The following is a 20,606-nucleotide window of genomic DNA, read 5'->3' as shown; positions in this document are numbered from 1 at the left end:
AATGATTCTTATTTCCTGGAGGCACATTTTTTATTGCATCTTAAACCTGATTAATTGGGATTACTGCCTAATTCAGCAGCTAAAAATATAAATTATGCTTAAGCATGTAAGAGACACTTCTTTTATAGAAACATTTTAAAAGATAATAAAAAATGATATGAGAGAGACACTATTACATAATTCATACATATATGACTATATTTTAATTATTTTGTAGCTGAATATAAGTCATTGACATAACATTGTTAAAAGAGTATATACTTGGGGCGCCTTGGTGGCTCAGTCGGTTAAGTGTCTGCCTTCAGCTCAGGTAGTGATTCCGGGGTCCTGGGATCAAGCCCCACATCGGGCTTCTGGCTCAGCGGGGAGCGTGCTTCTCCCTCTCCCTCTGCCTCTCCTCCTGCTCATGCTCTCTCTCTCTCTGTATCTCTGTGTCTCAAATGAATAAATAAAATCTTTAAAAAAAATCTTTAAAGAAGAGTATATACTCATATTGGATTTTACTGTGACATGAGGTGGATAAATATACCCTGTTCATTTTTTTGTCGAATTGAAAGATGTGATTTTTTTTTACCAGTGAACAAAAACTTTTCAATTTAATCAGCATAAATATTTTTTTGTGAATCTGAAGCAATCTTATTTTAAGATGGTAAACTAAGTGTACATTGCAGTCTTTCCATTTCACATCACAGCCTAGAAATAAATAAAAGGAATAAAAATAAAGAAATGGATACATTAGAAATGAAAAAGGAGAAACCTTTAAGAGCCTTAGAAATTGTGAGTAATCCTTGAAAGACTGAAAACTGACCATTTCTGTTGGAAACCATAAGGCAGGATAAACATTTTAGTTTCCTGCCACATAATGTAGGTTCAACATCAAGGGAGTTTTGAGTGTGGAGGTGATGAAACATGGAATCAGGATGGGTGGGGAAAAAAAAAAAAGCCCAATAAATTACTCAGTTTGGTTACTGTGGTGGGAGACATTAATAAAAAGGAAGGAGGTCTGTCACCAAGCAGAAACAATGACAAAGAACTTGGATGAAAGAGACAGAATGAAGCTGCAGGTGACTGGTAACACATTTCTTTTTATGACATTGAGGATGGGGGGTTTCTTCTTCTTAGCAAGGTAATTCAAATTGTGGACTTGTGGGCATGGATATTTGCTTTTTTTTTTTTTTTCCCCAGAGGGGGTTGTCCGTGAATTCCATACATAAATGAAGAGGACAGTCTAACAATTGATCTTAAAAGTTCAGAAGCAAGGGGCGCCTGGATGACTCAGTCCATTAAGCTTCTGCTTAGGTCATGATCTCAGGGTCCTGGGATTGAGTCCCACATTGGGCTCTCTGCTCAGTGGGAGTCTGCTTCTCCCTCTCCCTCTGCCTGCCATTCCCCCTGCTTGTGCTTTCTCTCTCTCAAATAAATAAATAAAATCTTTAAAAAAAGTTCAAAAGCAAGAGGCATAAACTCCTAGGGAAAAGTTAATACTATGAAAAGCAGAACAGCTCAAAAATTGAAGAATACACACTAGAAATAGAGATAATAAGCAATCAGGGGACACTGACCCCTGTAGGCCATCTCCTTTAAACATAACTTCATTGACAGTACCCCGAGAGTATCAAAGAACATGTTTTCTGCAGGCAGATTAGATGCCAAGTAGAAAGAGAAGAGATTACCAGGTCTTTTTCTAAAATTAACAAATCAGGTAAATTGCTCCTGGGAGAAGTGTTGAAGGTGTCCAGGCACATTCCAAAAATGTAGTTCCTTCAACATGGAAATATATGTCAAAGTTTTGGAGAAACATTTTCCCTAATCAACATAGACTAGACACTTAAAAACAGCAATCTTATAGGACTCCCAGAAGAGTATAGAGAATAGATGAAAAGTAATATTTGAATAAGTAATAGTCAAGTATATTCTAGGCCCCAAAGAAAGAACAATAATATAGATAAATGCAAATATACACATCCACATGCATATATATGTATGTGTGTATATATATATATACACACACACACACATGCATATATATCCTGAATACATCCCACATGCATATATACATATATATATATATATACATATATATATATATATACACACATCCTATGCACAGACATACACACACATATACACACAAACATGCACATACACCCACAGTGAATGATAGTTCAATTTCAGATCATCAGGAAAGAAAGCAAAATGTTAAAAATTACCAGGGGAATGTGTGTGGGGGAAGAGGGCCTACAAACGTATGACAACAGACTTCATTATCAATGAATAACACAAGATGAGAATGGAATAGCATCTTCAAAGTTGAGGGGAAATTATTTTGAACATAGGTTACTAAATTAAAAAAAGCTATCACTGCAACATGAGGACAAAATAATCATTTTTTATAGAAATTGGGAAATCAAAGAGTATGACTTGAAATCCTTGTTTGAAAGAATTATTAGTGAATATTCTCCATCCAGAAGAAAAAATAACTTGAAAAATCTTCCCAAATATGGTATTAGAGTGGATAATTCCTTTAAAGTTATATAGTCTTCCTAAATGGTACAAAAATCTTGGGCTACAGGCATTCAGAACATTCTTACTACCTTGGTCTCTGCATTTCTAGGAGTATGATTTGCCTTATAAGTTTAAATTTAAATGGAATTTTGTTAAGTGTATAAATAGGATTGTACTGATTCTGCATCATTGTATTTAGATTAATGCATTGTTGTTAGTGCTTAATATTAAAATAGTGTGCAAGAAAGTATATTGAGAAATTTAAACTCATATCCTAAATAATGTATTTTTTAGTATCTGGCAAAATAAGCCATCAATGGATAGCAAGGGAAAACAATGATATAGAAATGTTATTTTTTCTTGTTTTGGGACTTATTTAAATATTCACATAGATAAAGAAGATATATATATATATATATATATATATATATATATATATATACACACACAATGGAATATTATGCAGCCATCCAAAGGAATGAAATCTTGCCATTTGCAATGACATGGATAGAACTGGAGGGTATTATGCTGAGCGAAATAAGTCAATCAGAGAAAGACATGTATCATATGATCTCACTGATATGAGGAATTCTTAATCTCAGGAAACAAACTGAGGGTTGCTGGAGTGGTGGGGGGTGGGAGGGATGGGGTGGCTGGGTGATAGACATTGGGGAGGGTATGTGCTATGGTGAGCGCTGTGAATTGTGTAAGACTGTTGAATCACAGACCTGTACCTCTGAAACAAATAATACATTATATGTTAAAAAGAAGAAGATAGCAGGAAGGGAAAAATGAAGGGGGGCCAACCGGAGGGGGAGATGAACCATGAGAGACTATGGACTCTGAGAAACAAACTGAGGGTTCTAGAGGGGAGGAGGTGGGGGGATGGGTTAGCCTGGTGATGGGTATTAGAGAGGGCACATATTGAATGGAACACTGGGTGTTACACACAAACAGTGAATCATGGAACACTACATCAAAAACTAATGATGTAATGTATGGTGATTAGCATAACATAATAAAATAAAAAAATGCACCCCCCCAAAAAAAACAAATAAATATTCACATGGCCATTCATATTTTATCAATATTGTGTTGGGGTCCAATGCCACACAATGGTTAGGGCATTGTTTTAGTGGTAGTCAGATTTACAATTTCCTTGAATTTGACCTTGGACAAATGACTCAACCTTACTGAATTCAATGCTTTCTCCTCAGAAAAATACTTTCTGAACATCCATTCAAATATGCACCCCTCAATCTTATCCCAGTTTATCATTATTCTTTCACCCTGCTTTATTTCTCTTCTCGGTAATTATTATGACCAGACACTTTAGTACATATTTGTTACTTTGTCTCTTGTTTGTTTCCCCCACTAGAAAGTAAATTCCATGGGGACAAGGACTTTGTCTTACTCATTTCTGTATCCCAGGACCAATCAGTAGCTGAAGCATAGAAATCACTCACTAATTATTTAATAAAGGAATGTATGCATGCACAAATGTCCTTAAAAAGGAGTTAAAAGAAATCATTTTTCCCTGTTCTTAGAAACAGGGGAATTTGAAAACACATCTGCAGCAAACCTACAATGATTGATAATTTCTTTTTTGTAGAACTTGAGGAAAATTTCTCTATACAAAAATAACACATTACACTTTTGAATTGGTCTTGTTACATGTTTTCATTAATATGAACTCTTCACACAGGATCTGGGGTAGAAAGTGATTATAATATGCTTTTTACTTTGTAAAAACTGATTCTCAGAAAAGTAAAATCAGGGCATGTGTGCATGTGTGAGATATGTGTGTGCATCTATGTTTAGAGATAGATACACAGAGACATAGGAAAGATACAGATATTCAGGAGGTGTTGAACCCAGAAGTGAATATATCCCTCCTTCTTTTGGTTGTCTTTAAAATAAAATTTTCATTTTCTTTCAGCATTGCTTAATTGTAGAAATAGAAACATGAGATGTTTTTGCCAGGCAACAGCTGAAGTCATGGCAGGAGGGGCATTATCTTAATTATACCACTGGTCTGACTGGTAGGGACCAGTGGTGGCTAGAGTCGTATGAGCATTTGGTTATGCCATTTTCCCAGGCCATCTGTATACTAATGACGGTGTGATGCCAGGACCAGGCTAATGGCAATCAGAGTTCTGCAAGTAATAACACTTTGGGCTGAGCTTTTGGGTAGAGTTATTTACAGAATATGCAAATCAAAAAGTCCTTAATTAGCATTCTCAAATTCTCCTTTCTCCTCTCTATGTAATCTTTCAGCATCATTGTTCCCTCTTGAATATTCACATGAAATTCTTCCAATATTTTTTTTTCCCAAAACAACTCTCGGAAGTAAATTATATTTAGGGTTCTTAATCACGGAAGGATCTTATTTTTGTGTGATTGCAGGGATGACACCAACAGGGCAGACTCTCAAAAGCAACTACTTTCAAATAGCTATACCACAGCAGGACATAGGGTGAATACATTTGATAATGAAAGATTTTGTAATTTACAAATCATTTGTTAAATTGACTATCTCTAAGAGGTTTTCTATTGCCACTCTTCACTCCTTCTTTTCATTTTATTATTTTAGCAATTAACCTTATTTTGTTAATTTTAAAGGAAAGAAAATCAATCTGCATGTTTCTCATGCTTCTATTCTTGGGAGGGTGATAGGTTTTGAAATATTTGGTTCCTGTACAACAATCATAGAGATTCATTCTGGCTATGCTTCCTAAAGGTACATTCCAGAAACCTAAAATTATGATTAAATGATAATTTTATTAGGATAAATTTATGACCTGTGTTCAGTCCCATGTTAAACAGAGACCAAAAAAAGGAATAGAAGATATTGGATAGGAGAAATTATAAGCAGTAATACTGAACCTATAGTCATTTAAATATATTGAATATAGCCTCATAATAATTAAAATCATTTAATATAAAGGGGATTATTTAAAATTTTAATTTATATTTCAAAGTTCAAATTAATTTTTACTGGAATGAATATTGTACTGTTCTCTCATATCAACTACAACCATAAAATTGCGTTTTTGCAGTAAGCTAAAAAAAACTTTTTCAAGCCATAAAAGAGGCATTTAGCGAAGAGCATTTACTGAAAGAAATTGATCAATTTTAGAAGCAAAATTGTTTACAGGTAATAAAATTATTTGTAAATTCTTTGCAAATTATGTCTTCTCTCTTTGCAATTTTAGTCATCATACATAATCAGACAAATATTTAATGTCAGTAGCTTCTCAGAAATGCAACAACCTATTTATTAATGCCATAATAAACTGAATAAACAAATAAATAAATGAATAAACTGTGTACTTCTGTAACTTGCCCCTAATGGGCATCCATGCCCTCTTCACAGTTTTTCTGTTTTATCAATTGTTTTTATCAGCCACCATCAGAGTCTGATGTATTCCTTGTTTCTTTGGTTTTTTTCTTTTAATAACTATTTCAGCCTTACTCCAAGGACCATAGGTCAAAAGGTGTTTTGTGGTAAGCAGTGTGGTATTTTGTAAAGTGAATAATAGCTCTGTTCTGATTTTTAAGCAACTTAATTTTCCAATATTGGATTATCTGTAGATTACTCTTCATAAGGTAATAGTTCAATGTCACACTTTAACACAGACTGGAGGCACATATTTTGAACTATTCTTTTTGCTTCTGTATATTCAAGAAATTATATTCCTTCTTTTTTAAATCTATCATTGTAGACCACACATATTTCCCCCTCTTCTATTTGTTCTATGAAAATAAGTTCCATAAAAGTCCTTTTTTTTTAATATTTGGTGGGTATTAGTATGATTTTACAAGTTTATTTTAGAATTTGTGGCTTATAAAAATTAAATTTCAAGTAATGATGAATATACTCATATAAAAATAGTCATACTATTCTATGTAAGGATAGCTTATACTATTCTGTGCCAGGATATATGCACACCATTACCTGGATTGTCTAGGTATTGTTTCATTTAGAAATATTCTCGGTCTATCATTACCTCCCTCAACATAGCCCACACTAAGAATATCATTACTAAACTATAGTATCAGGCTTCATTCTATTATATTGAATATGTTGGTCAACATTAATAATCATCTCATACAATTGCAGAGAAAAGAATCACCAACAGCAAACATTTCTTAGTTTTCATACTTGTTTTTCATTTGACAAGTTTGTGACAGTGTATAAGAAAATTTGAATCTCTCCTCCTGGAGGTTACTTGCAGAACCTGCAGTGAGTGTTGCTGACCTTGAAAAGAAAAGCAGAAACTAGTGACCACGAATGTAGCATAAACCTGTCATCAGATAACATTAAGGGAATTTAAGAAAGAAAACAGATGAACATATGGGAAGGGGGAAAAGGAAAAAAAAAAAAGGAGAGAGGGAAACAGGCCATAAGTGACTCTTAATGATAGAGAACAAACTGAGGGTTGATGGAGCGAGGCGGGTGGGATGGGCTAAATGGGTGATGGGTATTAAGGAGGGCACTTGTTTTGATGAGCACTGGGGGTTATATGCAACTGATGAATCACTAAATTCTACTCCAGAAACCAATATTGCACTGTATTTAACTACCTAAAATTTAAATTAAAAAAATAATTAAAAAAACCACTAAGGGAACCCAGTTTCATAAATGAATGAAATATAGCCAATAGCATTTCCTGACACAAAATAGTTCTATATGCTCTTTAGAGGTTTGTTTTCCAAACTCCTCTTAACTAAAAACTACATTGTTAACTCCTGTCTCCACAGGTTTTATCAGAGTGCCTCAAAGAGGACATATGTGACAAAGAGTTAATGTATGCAAGTTGTTGACAGTATTGGAAAACTCCATTCAAATCATCCCCACGTCCCCCCCACACCATGTAATATTTGGTTTGCTTTATTTATGGGATGAATTTTTTTCTATATTTCTGTTTGGAATTATAGTTGATTCTGTTTGTTTAGTAAATTCATTTACAGGTTTTTAGAGGGGAATCTTTGCAGCTCTATAGAATTCATAATTAATATATAGCTTATTATAATTCAAAGTTATAGTTTGGTATTTAATATTGAGCCACTTTACTTACAACTTTGAAGTCAAAATGTTTTTACCTGTACAAAGAAAAATTTAGGAATGGCGATAGAGTAATTTTAATAGCTTCTAAATTAAAACTTCTAAATTCCCATAATGATTTGTTAAAATAAAAAATTAAATAGATTTATTAGGTACTTATAGATAGAGAAGTAAAATTATAATGATATAAATTGTTGAATTTCATATCATAAGAGATGCTAGCATTTCACTAAATAGATGTTAAGTCATAGATTTTGACAATTAAAAATATTTATGCTAGGGGTACCTGGATGGCTCAGTCAGTTAGGTGTCTGACTCTTGATTTCAGCTCAGATCATGATCTCAGGGTCGTGGGATTGAGCTCAGTGTCAGGCTCTGTGCTCAGCATGGAGTCTGCTTGGGATTCTCTGCCTCTCCCTCTCCTTCTAACCCTCCCCTTGCCCGTGCTCTCTCTCTCTCAAATAAATTAATTAATTAAAAAAAAAAAAAGAAAAATATTTATGCTACCTGGAATGAGTAAGTTACACATTCAAATTCTATTTGAGTTTATAAGTGGAGAGAAATTGTACACATAAAAAGAGTATATATAACTAGTGCTGCAAGATCCATTACACTTGATGATGTGATTTTTTTCTTTAGTGAAGATAAGTTTTATCTATGAAAAAGATATATATTAACTCCAGGTAGTTCCAAACTTGAAAACTGATTTAGGTATTCATGTTAAATTAATATACAAATTAATGCATTTCAATATACTATATGCACAGAACACATTTTTGGGTCAAAATTTGTTCCACAGACTACCAACATCAGAAACACTTTTGGTTCTTCTTGAAAAAGCAAACTCCTGGAAATTTTCCCAGAAATAATGAACAAAATCTATATGTGAGGGCCCAGGAGTGTGCATTTTAAATGTTTCCCTAGATACATTTTTTTCATATATTAAAGTTTGAAAATTACTGCCTTCGTTTGTTTTTTTGTTGTTCTTTATATTTTCAATTTTGCACATATATGTACTTAGGAATAATTGTGTTTGATTTACATAAAACCAATTTAAATTATGATTGCATTCATTAATCACAAATAATTAGAACAGTTGGTATTGTCTAACTGAGCTTAATACTCTGTATACATTATCTTAAATGTTCATAGGAATTTTAAAGAGGCTAAAGGGGTTAACAAACAAAGCCCAGGGACACATAGAAATACGGTGGTGATCCAAATCCCAGTTAGATCTATTAATGTAGATAGTGAGTATTCCTCACATCCTTAATATGAAATGAAATTTTCAAATGTCCTCTCCCAATATCCCATAACACACTATATCTATTTCTCAATTTCAATCTTTTTCAGAGTTTTAGTAAGGACAGATTTTCTTCAATATAACCCTCATACCTTCTTATCTCAATATAACTTATAATTTCACTACATAAAACATTAGTGCATCAGTTTGGATCTTTCAATAAACAGATGCCAAGATGACATTAAACAAACACAATATTTATTGGGAGAATTGTTTTTGAAAAATAAAGGGGTGAGGAGAAAGAGTGAGTCAGGGAAGACCTTCAGACAGTGATGTATGAAGGAAGGAAAAAACGAAGGAGAAAATGTTAAGAGTAACCTTACTCTATAGGGCAGCTCCATGGAATTTCTTTCCAGGTCCACGGGGGGCCCCAGAAGAAAAGATTTCCGGTTACATGATTTCCAGTTACATGATTCCTACATTCAGCAGACATAACCCAGTTCTATTAATCCCACCATGCTTATTCATTGGCTGGGGCATCCATGGAAGACTATGGCCTCAACATGAACACTGTAGTGGATCCAAAAGTGCCACAGGTAGCTGGAGACTATATGCCAGCTTACACACCATCACAGCTTGATGAAAAGGATGTGTGATGCACTTCCATTACCTCCACAAATAGCATTCTGGAAAACTCTTTACTACACTACTCTTTGACATACTCAAGGCCTTGGGTAAAATACTATTTTTGCATTTCCAGAGCCCACTAAATATGAGGGATAGAGTTCACAAATATATATTTATTGTCAAATACATATTTGTAGAAAAAGGATTTGAAATAGAAATAATATCTTCGTTATTTAAGGCAGACTTGATTTTATTTTTTTATTTTATTTTATTTTTTTAAAGATTTTATTTATTTATTTGACAGAGAGAGACACAATGAGAGAGGGAACACAAGCAGGGGGAGCGGGAGAGGGAAAAGCAGGCCTCCCTCGGAGCAGGGAGCCCGATGTGGGGCTCGATCCTGACCTGAGCCGAAGGCAGACGCTTAATGACTGAGCCACCCAGGCGCCCCCAGACTTGATTTTAAACTGCATGATGGATAAATTTAAATTAAAGGGAAATAATCAGAAAATAGGACTAAGTATCTATTTTAAAAAGAAAAGAATCTAAAAATATATCTTAGGAAGGAGATGGCTTAATTTCTCATTCTATTATGCATTTGGAAGTGGAGGATGGATTTTAAAAGATCCTTAATTATTGAGATTATTGATATATTCTTCTAACAAGAATAAGAGAACGAATAAAGTCACCTCTAAAGAAGAATCATCACTTTTTAAAAGAATACAGATCTGGTATCTACCATGTGAATTAAGTTTCAAATGATTATAATGCTGAAACAATGTTCATTTTATGAATAACACTAGAGACATGGAAAAAACAATGTAATTGCATAATTTAAATTTTTCGTGAATCAGCAGTTTCTGGAACTATGACCCATAGCCTAAACCACTGCCAATTTCTTCCTTTGTACCTGATCATTTTATGTTTGACATGTTCAAAAAATATTTTTTGTGACACATGAATAGCTCTTAGCAGTAGGTAACCAAAATGAGGTTATAAGGTTTCTCTGATGCAATAAAATTCAATGGAGAAATAACCAAAGAGCAGGAATGAAACCATTATTCTGTTACTGTGAGCATAAAAACAAATTAGAAGTTTGAAGCACCAGTAACTTTCAAATTCTCTTAGTATAACACCATATGCTCATATCTCAAAAATATAATCTGGAATGTAACTGTGCATGTAAAGAAAATCTACACATATATATTATTGTCAAAAAAATGGATTTGCCTTCATTGAAGTTCACAGGGTTGCAGGTAATGTTATAAACTCTACTTACAAAAATAATTTTTAAGTAGGTTTTTAAAAATATCCAACTGAGGTAATTTACAGAAAAAAGAATTCTATGGAGAATTGAAAATTGAAATAATTTAAAACTGAAAAATACAAATTTATAAAAAGGTGACTATTCACTTAGCATGCTATAGCACATGGAAATAAGCAGCAAGCCTTATGAAATGCTTTGTTGTTAAGTCTCTCCAGAGCTAAGGCACGTTGTAACTTAAAATAATAATAAGTTATAATTTTGTAGAAAAACAGACAGGAATGTCATTCTGTAAGGCTTCTTCCTTCTATTTTAGAAATAAAATTAATAAATCAGAACTATGGTCTTCGCTGGAATACTTTTTTTTAACTATGGCAATTATTACATAAAATAATTGCCATATATTATATATATATTAAAACAAGTATACTATACTAATAAGATCTGAACACCTAAATGTTTCATATTTATTTTTACATCTACCCATACAATAAAAATATTGTATTTTGAATACCTTAAAAGATAACAAAGAGCAATCTTCATTACTCTTGTTTCAGAATTGCCAGAAATTCTCAGAAGAGAAGAAGAAGAAAGAAAATCAGTAAATTTGGGTTTTATATTTGCATGGTAATGCCTACCTAACTGCTGGTAACTATACAAATATCTCTATCAAGTTTCTCTTTCTAGTCCTGGCGGAGGGCAAATATATTAATTAAGGTTCTCCAGAGAAACAGGATCAATAAAAGACATATACATATATATATATGTCCTCTCTCTAGACAGAGAGAGAGAGAGAGGGAAGGAGCAAGGAAGAGAGAGGAAGAGTGAAAGAGAGAGAATGAATATAAGGTATTGTATTATCCCATTATGGAACCTGAGAGGTCCCATGATTTGCCCTCTGCAAGCTGGAAGCCAAGTAAGGCTGTGGTTAGTTCAACAGCTTGAGAGCAAGGGTACTGATGGTGTAGATTCCAGTCAGACTCCGAAGGTTGACAACCAGAAGGGCTGAGGACAGGAAAAGATGGATGTCTCAGCTCAACCAGGCAGGCAGAGAGAGAGAGTGAATCCTCCCTTCCTCTACTTTCTTTTTCTATTTAGGTCCTCAAAGGATTGGATGATGCCCGTCCGCACTGGGGAAGGCAGTGTGCTTTCAGTCAGTCTCTCGATTCAAATGCGAATGTCTTCCAGAGACACCTCACAGACACACCCAGAAATAATGTCTAACAAGGTGTCTGGGCATCTTGTGATTCAGTCAAGTTGACACATAAAATTAACTATCAGAGGAAAAATGAGAAAAAGTTATGGGGAGGGTATTTTTTCCTTAAACATCTATGAGAATGACTCATAAAAATGCGATGTGATGGCTAAAACCCACACAAATAGTTAACTGGTTGTTAATGGATCACATCCTACGTCTGTACAAACAGAGGATTGGATATACACCTACAGCTTTACTTCCTCTAGCTAAACTGAAAAAAAATATGCAAGATAAACATTATAAGCCCCAAGGAAAGATAAAATTAGCTATTATTAAAGCGAATAAAAGGTGTCAATAAAATGTTGGGAGAAAGCAAACAAGTGGCATCTGCTTTAGCAGGGAAGAGAAAGTTGAAAGCAAATTGCTTACATATAGGGACCCAATCAAAAGCAAGCTTATTTACGCAGAAAACAATAGAATTTCTCAGCAAATAGAACTCCTAAGTACTTCTGAAGGGAGAGGATATGAAACTAAAAAGATTGAAAGTTTGTTTAAACATCACTTAAAATGACAGATTTTCACAATTTCCCCATGCAGGCCGCTCCTTTAACCACACTCACAAGATAGAGAAACTATCTCCCCTGACCCAGCTTAAGCAGACAGCCTTCATATGTAGGGAGAGAACGGGGGGGGGGGGGGTAGGGGTGATGTAAAAATGCAGCAGCGATATTCTTCCAACCTTCATGTCCCACATTGGATTTCTAGACACTGAAGCTTGGACTCACAGGCAGGGGCGTATCCTCACACTCTTAATTGATTGCTAAACTTTATTGATAAAACACAGAGATGTACTAAATAGCCATAATAAGAGAAATCTGTTTGAGTGGGAAAATTTTAACATTGTGGAATAAGTTATTTGAGATAATCGTTCAGACTACAGAGGAGGTAATTTTGGAGGCAGTTCATTTCTTCTGTGCATTTGATTTATTCATCTATCAATTTAAACAACACTTACCTGTCACCTATCATTGCAGACATAATTATTTCAGCCTTTAAAGTTGGAACCTAGTAATTATAAAGCATTGTAATGAAGAATCAAATAGGATTTTGTGTAAAATGCAATTGGAGCAAACATCTTCTCCCTGGATAGTCAGGGACTGTATGTCTTGGGATTTTACAATTAAATAAATAAATTCATTTATTTATTTATCTGCCCTCAAGCCAGATAGGAGTAGAATATAATGTTTAAAAAAAAATGAGAATAATTACATGAGATGAAAGGTGAGTTGGCTTCTTCAACCAATGTAGATAAAATTTGACATTTTATGACCACAGAATCCAAGGCCTTTCAGATTTATTATCACATGGACAGTCTCATTAATGATTATGAAGAACCAGCTCTGTTAAGGATAGAGCCAGAGTTGCATTTGGGAAACAAAAGTGTGAAGCTGAAGAAACAATTAGAAATTGAGTTTGGGTAAACAGCTTTGAATGAGAAATAGGATAGCCTAGAGAAGGCTCTAAACTGAGTCTGAGTGCTGAGCTATAGCTGAGGAGAGGAGAGCTATGAGACTAGTGGAAGTGTCTAGATACATTGTACAACAGGCTAGGAACTAGGGCAAGAAATCTTCATTGGAGGACTCAGAGTATGCAAGCTGTATTACCTAGCTAACAGTGCTGCACTCAAATGACTACTTATTGTGTTTAGCGCTCACAATTACCCATGGCATCAAAAGATATTGAACTTTTATGTGTCTTTTAAGAATACTGTCACAGAGATAACATGATAAGCAATGGTTTACAGGGATTCATGGTCTGAACATAAATAGAAAAAATAGACTGTTTCCTGCCCCATGAGTAAATTCTCTCTGTCATTCCTTTTTCTTTCAAAATACACTTTTTCATTATAGCACTCTGTCATTTGTTAATTTGTTTATTGTCTTTTTACTAGAATTTAAACTCGCAATAGGTAGGGATTTTTTTGTTTTATTCATATCTCAATAGGCAGTATCTGGAATAGGAGCCAAATAAATATGGGTTAAATGGAATGAGTAAGTATCTGCTGAGTAAATTGAGGAGATAAATACATCCATTTAAGGAGTATTATTTAGCATTATTTTTTATTTCTAGAAGGCTAGTTCTGTAATAACAGTCTGTTACTGTGTTTTGTTTACCACTGTTTAACCAGAGCTTATCAGAGACCCAGAATCATTATAGATAGTGTTTTCATTATAAAATGAATCATTGTTTGGAAATCTAATGCGTTTAAACATTTTTGTTAGGACCTAGAAAAGGTTATGTATTCATGAAAGATTATGATATTCTGGGCTCAAACAGTAAAGTTCTGGAGCCTAAAGGAGAAATTGTAACACAGACCAGAGAGGAGGTGATTTTCCATTCCTCAACATCCCATCTTAGAACAATTTTCATATTCTGAGAATTTAGAGGTTATGTTTCCTGACAAAGTAATCGTTTTACAGTTGGCCTGGTCAGAAGAAACACTGGTGGGAGACTTGAGCAGTAAACCAGGGTGAAGGTTCTTCTGTCTACTTCTTCCCAGTGACAGACAAAACACCCCAAGGGACTCCCAAACAGAAACTTTTGAATTGGACGCCTGGAGAGCTTATGTTCCTACAGTTACCTAGTATCAGAAAGAACAGTTGTTACTGTTAGAACCTAGAGGATACTGGAGTTACCTATAAAATAGGCTCTAATCAAGTTCAAGTAGGATATTTTTTCTTAAGCATGACAACTCACAATTCATTAAAAAAAAACAACTTGGAGATCTATGGAAGAAATTCAAGTAGAAATATATTGTCGGTGTAGCAAAAGAAAGCAACTCATTAACCATGGAGAGTTCTCTTACTATCACCTTAACATAACACTTGCACAAATTCTAGTCAAGCATTCCCAGTATTTACCACAAATGACTATCTATTGTCTCATGCAAGCCCAAAATAGTCCATACCAAACATGTTTATTTTGTTTCTATCCCAACACAAAGGCCTCCTTCAACTTTTCTTTTAATGTTATTAACAGCAAAACAGTCAACAAATTTGGAAAACACTATTGTCTCCTCTACTTTCCAATTCCTCACATCTAGTAGTTCAGAAAGTCCTTATGTTCTACCACATATTTGCGATTTAAATAAATCTCCTCAGTGGATTTAATCATTCTTGTCCTTTTCAGTAAATTACAAGTCTGGTACAAGAAACACTAATTAATAATGGCCAACATATATTGAGTGCTTATTCTGTGTCTGAAGGTTTACACAAAATATATCATTGAATGATACGGCAATTCCTAAGTTTACAAAAATGGAAACTGAGGCTCAGAAAGGTGTTTTTTGTTTTGTTGTTTGTTTTTAATGTTCACAGTCACAACTAGTAAACATTAGAACTAGGATTCTGAAGCAGGCAGTCTGACTCTTGACCCAGGCTGTTAACGATATCACTGTAGTGCCAATGATGTCCAGTTTGTATGTAATATTTACCCCCCCACACACAATCGGGATCTACAGTTGGCTCTCTAAGGACAGCTACTTAACTTCAGGACATTGAGGATGTAGACGAGGGCAGAGGGAGTAAGGGAGGAGGTCAGGCCAGAGCCCCGCCCGGCTGCACTGAGACAGTGGGCATGAACAAAAAGGTGCTTTGTTTTCATTCTGCATCTAAATAACCACCTCTGCCTCTGAAGGACACTGCCTCACCCTCTTCCTTAGATTAGCCCGTGCTGTGTTTTGCTGATAGGGATTCTTGGGTAGTCATCTTTTTTTTTTTTTTTTTTAAGATTTTATTTATTTACCCGACAGAGAGAGCACAAGCAGGTGGCGTAGCAGACAGAGGCAGAGGGAGAAGCAGGCTTCCCGCAGAGCAGGGAGCCCGATGCGGGGCTGGATCCCAGGACCCTGGGATCATGACCCGAGCGGAAGGCAGTCGCTTAACCAATTGAGCCACCAAGGCGCCCCTTGGGTATTCATCTTGACCACCAGCCCCCAAGACTGCTAGAAATCAGAAGATGGGTTCAAAAAAAAAAAAAAAAAAAGAATTTAAGTGAAAACTAAAGAAGTTGCTTAAATGCTAATTATATTTGGAAATAGTGACACAAGAGATTGTGAAATGGATATATGAAGCAAAAGTTCTTACTTTTTCTTATATGAAGGCTAATATTGTTTAAGCCATTGTATATCCACTTTTAAAGAAAATATATGAGATAATGGCCGTTGGAATAGTACTCTACTTCTAGCTCCTACTGTCATAGAAAGTGATTACTGCAGGCATGAGCTGTTACATTAAGACACTATTTCCTTAAAGGATACTTATTTTGTAATAATAAAATAATTTGTTAGAAATTCAAAAAAAATATTTTTTCCGTTCTTTCTGATTCATGTACAAGGAACAAAGTTTATATAAGTACCAATAAAAAGTTGATGACAAATTTCAAAAGCAACTTAAGAGAAAAGAAGCTATATTATTATTTTACACCATAAACTATATTAGTGTGACCACATTAAATAATATCAAGAAGCTAAATAAAGAATATTACCCTATTAAACACACACACACACACACACACACACATACATACAAAATTATCTTTCTCAGAGAACTCTTTGAGGAATTACAAAATCTGTATCAAAGGCACAATTTTAGTTCTACAGGTATAATGGGACATCATTCAAATATGATTTTTTTCTTAAAAAAATATTTTTAAAACATGAGGTCATCTTTGGATTGTCACTATTGGAATTTCTGAGGCATACATCTTTTTGCCAGTAGTTTACCATTATTTCTGCTGCTGGAACACTCACTACTATCTTATTAGAAAAAATTAAATTCTCTCCACTGCTACTCAAATATCTTTTTTAAATGATTCTTATTTGAAATATTTTAACTCATAGTCCATAATTCTTATATGAATTGTTCAGTGCATCAAACCAGGGTTTTGAGGCTAATGTATCTCAAGACATAAGTACATCAAAATAAATGGGCTGTGACTTTTGAAGGCATCTTTCTTAGGACATACAAAAAAAAAGAGAGATGAGTTAAGATCATGTTGGAAACAGTTTCTTCTGGGTTTAAAGAAATATGTCTTAGAAAATATCTCAAAAATGAATAAGTTAATAAAGATACATATTAGGTGTAATTATTAGAATGTGTGGCAAATCATTTTGGATCAGTAAGGGGAGAAGAATATTTCTTCCTAACTTGTACATAAATACAACATTGAAAAAGATTCATATTATTGAAACTTGTGGATTAGTATTATGAAAATAAATATGTTATCTTTTGTTGTTTTGAATTTCTGATTCTTGGTAGAAAGTTATATTCAAACATAATTTCTTTGTCTCTATGTACACACATCTATACGTACATCTATGTATCCATACGTCTTTAGATGGTGTGCAGATAATTTGGCGGACAAAAAATAAAACTTTTAGAATAAACCTTCTTAAAAAAATTCTAATTTTTTTACATACAATGGCTGGTGATATTTTAAGTAGCATAGATAAACTATATGATAGTAATAACTGCTCACTGAAGCCAGAATAATTCCTTAGCACATGGTTTTATGCTTAGGTTTAACAGAGTAATAGGCTATCGATATATAATAAATAGTTTTTAAATGAATACATAAGAATCTGAAAAGAAGTGTAATTACAAGGAGAAAATTGTTTTGAATGTATGTAAATATTTTTATATTTTTCAGTAAATGTGAGCATTTATTGACTTACCATATTTTCTTATCTATAATATAATTTGAAGGTAATAGAAAATCTGAGCATAAATTGTGAAATCTGAAAATTAGATGATGAGAAAAAAGTTTTCATTATGTTTACAACTGCTTATATAACATTGACATTGCTTTATTAAAAGCACCTTTGTATGGTTGGGGAAAGAATTAGGAAATATAGAAAAAAATCAGTCCAATAATATCCCTTTATTTTATTTTAATAAATTAGTCAATAAAAATACTCTATATTCTATGTAATATTTAAGGTGCTGATCATAGTGGAAAATTAAGAATTCTTTTAAAAATTAATTCAGTACTCATTTAAAACAATTCCTTGCTTTTTCATTTATTTAAAAAGTTTGTGCTTGTGTCTTCTTTCCCTACTATCATGTAAATATCAACACACAATCAACTGTCTCTCCGTCTACCTCTTCAGCCTGTCCCCCTCACATTTTTAATACCAAGTCTGGATTTTAGAAATTAAGTATTTACAGAGTTGATAAGTTAGATAATAAATTACATAATTAAATACTACACTGTATAGATTACATATACATATTATATATCATGCCATTCCATGGTACAAGGATTCAGAGTTAGCAGGAAAATACAGTCTAAAATAATCTGCAAATCGACAGCAGAGGGCACCCATTTCCTGCTATGAGGAAAAACCGAACTGATTCCCTGTGTACATTTTTCCATAATCATGTGTTGCTTTGTCAGTTTATTTAGAAAAGAAAAAAGAAAGGAAATGTGTTTTTTTCCCCAAAGCAGAAACTGAACTGATAAATATTTGAAGTGGAAGCAATTATGAAAGAAAATTAAACTCATAAAGTGAACAGTTTTTAAAGAAAATAAATGTACAAGGAGATATAGGTACAAAATCTGTTTCCCTGTCTATCATCCAGCCAGCTAGCTAGCTCACTGTCATCTGTCTAGCTACCTAGCGATCATTTTTCTATCATCTATAATTTATCAATCACCCTTTTTCTATATGTGTATCTGTAGATCTAGAACTAGTTACTTATGTTTATCTCCTATGTATAATTATTGATAATAGTCTTTGAAATTATGTAGCACAACTGTATAAAAATGACTTGCTTTAATTTTGATAATTATACTTATTTATTATGCATAGCTAAAACTGTGTATGTCCACATGAGTATGTATGTGTGTGTGTGTGAGAGAGAGAGACAGAGACAGAGACAGAGACAGAGGAAGGAGGAGAGACTTTTACAACGTTAAACTGTTTTTGATGGTTTGATATTACTGGACTTTTCTTAAAATATATTTAAAAGAAAGGAATGGAACCTTCAATGAAAATAATGACTTCAGCAAATCACTAAAATCAAGATTTTGAATTTAATATGGAAGTAAAGATTTGTGCCTTTAAGTTTAAATAACTGCCTTCAATTTACATTATATATATGTATTTTTTTCAAGTGTTCCAAGCCAAGAACTTGGGCCTTTATTTACATACATCAGCATTTTTTAAAAAATTTTAATTCTAGTATAGTTAACGTCCAGTGTTATATTAGTTTCAGGTGTACAATATAGTGATTCAACACTTCCATACATCACCTGCTACTCATCATGACAAGTGCCCTCCTTAATCCCCATCACCTATTTCACTCCCCCAACCACCTCCCCTCTGGTAAGATGTTTGTTCTGTATAGTAAGAGTTTGTTTTTTGACTTGTCTCTCTTTTTCTTTGTTGTTTGTTTTGTTTCTTAAATTCCATTTTTGAGTGAAATCGTATGGTATACATATTTTATTTGTATTTATCTGATAAAGAATAGGAGTGAATATTACTGATCTGATAACCATAAGGCTTCTGTCATGTGAATCATTTCAACCTCTTAGCGTTCTGGAATTTGCCCTGTTATCCTTTTGTAATAAAACTGTGTGCCTTCATTGGTGAGCATAGAAAATATTATTTTAATAAATATTTAATGAAAAAGATGTTTAATCTCTTCATTAGACTTCAGAGTAATGTATGTTCATCAGAAGAAGATAAATAAGAGTATTTAATGTTCTTTGTTTACAACAGATCACATGAAAGAATATAGGAATATATAAATTGTGACCTTCATACTTTGCCAGTCTTAGCAACAGTGACTAAGTAATCTTCTAATACTTAATTCTATATTTCATGCTGATTTTTAAATAAAGCAAATAAATTCACCTTTAATGATAATCATACATAATCTGTAACTGAAAATATAAATGTTTGAAAATGTTTTTCTTTAAAGCTTAAAATTTAAGGAAAATTTAAATTTAAAATTATGTTAAGTAAGAGTAAAAGTTAAATTACTTAAAATTACTTAAATTTAAATTTATGTTTATTAAGAGTAAATGTTGTAAGTGCTGTATTTCATCTAGAATGTGATGATTTTTAAGGGATTAAATTAATACAAAGGTCTCTACAGAATAACCTAGATTAATTTTAACAGAAAATTTCTTGAAGATATAATTTTTAATTTTTTTAAAGATTTTATTCATTTATTTGACAGAGAGAGAGAGAGAGCCCAAGTAGGCAGAGCGGCAGGCAGAGGGAGAGGGAAAAGCAGGCTCCCTGCTGAGTAGGGAGCCCTGTGTGGGGCTCGATCCCAGGACCCTGGGATCACGACCCAAGCTGAAGGCAGACGCTTAACCGACTGAGCCACTGAGGCACACCTAATTTTTAATTTTGAAATTGAATTTAGTTTCATGAGAAAAATAGAGAAGGAAAATATACACAAATTTAAGTAGAAATCAATAGTTAATATTTAGTTAATATTGTATACCCAAATTCTCTTTTATTTATTTTCATTAATATTTATAGTTTGAGTATTTTAATTTTCCAAATTAGTATTTTTTTAAAAGATTTATTTATTTGAGAGAGAGAGAGAGCACGCGTGAGCAGGGGGAGGGGCAGAAGGCGAGGGAGAGAACCTTTCAAGCAGACTCCCCAATGAGCAAGGAGCCC

Source organism: Phoca vitulina, unplaced genomic scaffold, assembly GCF_004348235.1.
Source record: "Phoca vitulina isolate PV1807 unplaced genomic scaffold, GSC_HSeal_1.0 scaffold8, whole genome shotgun sequence".
In the NCBI taxonomy this organism is placed as follows: Eukaryota; Metazoa; Chordata; class Mammalia; order Carnivora; family Phocidae; genus Phoca; species Phoca vitulina.
Note: the sequence above shows the minus strand (reverse complement) of the source record.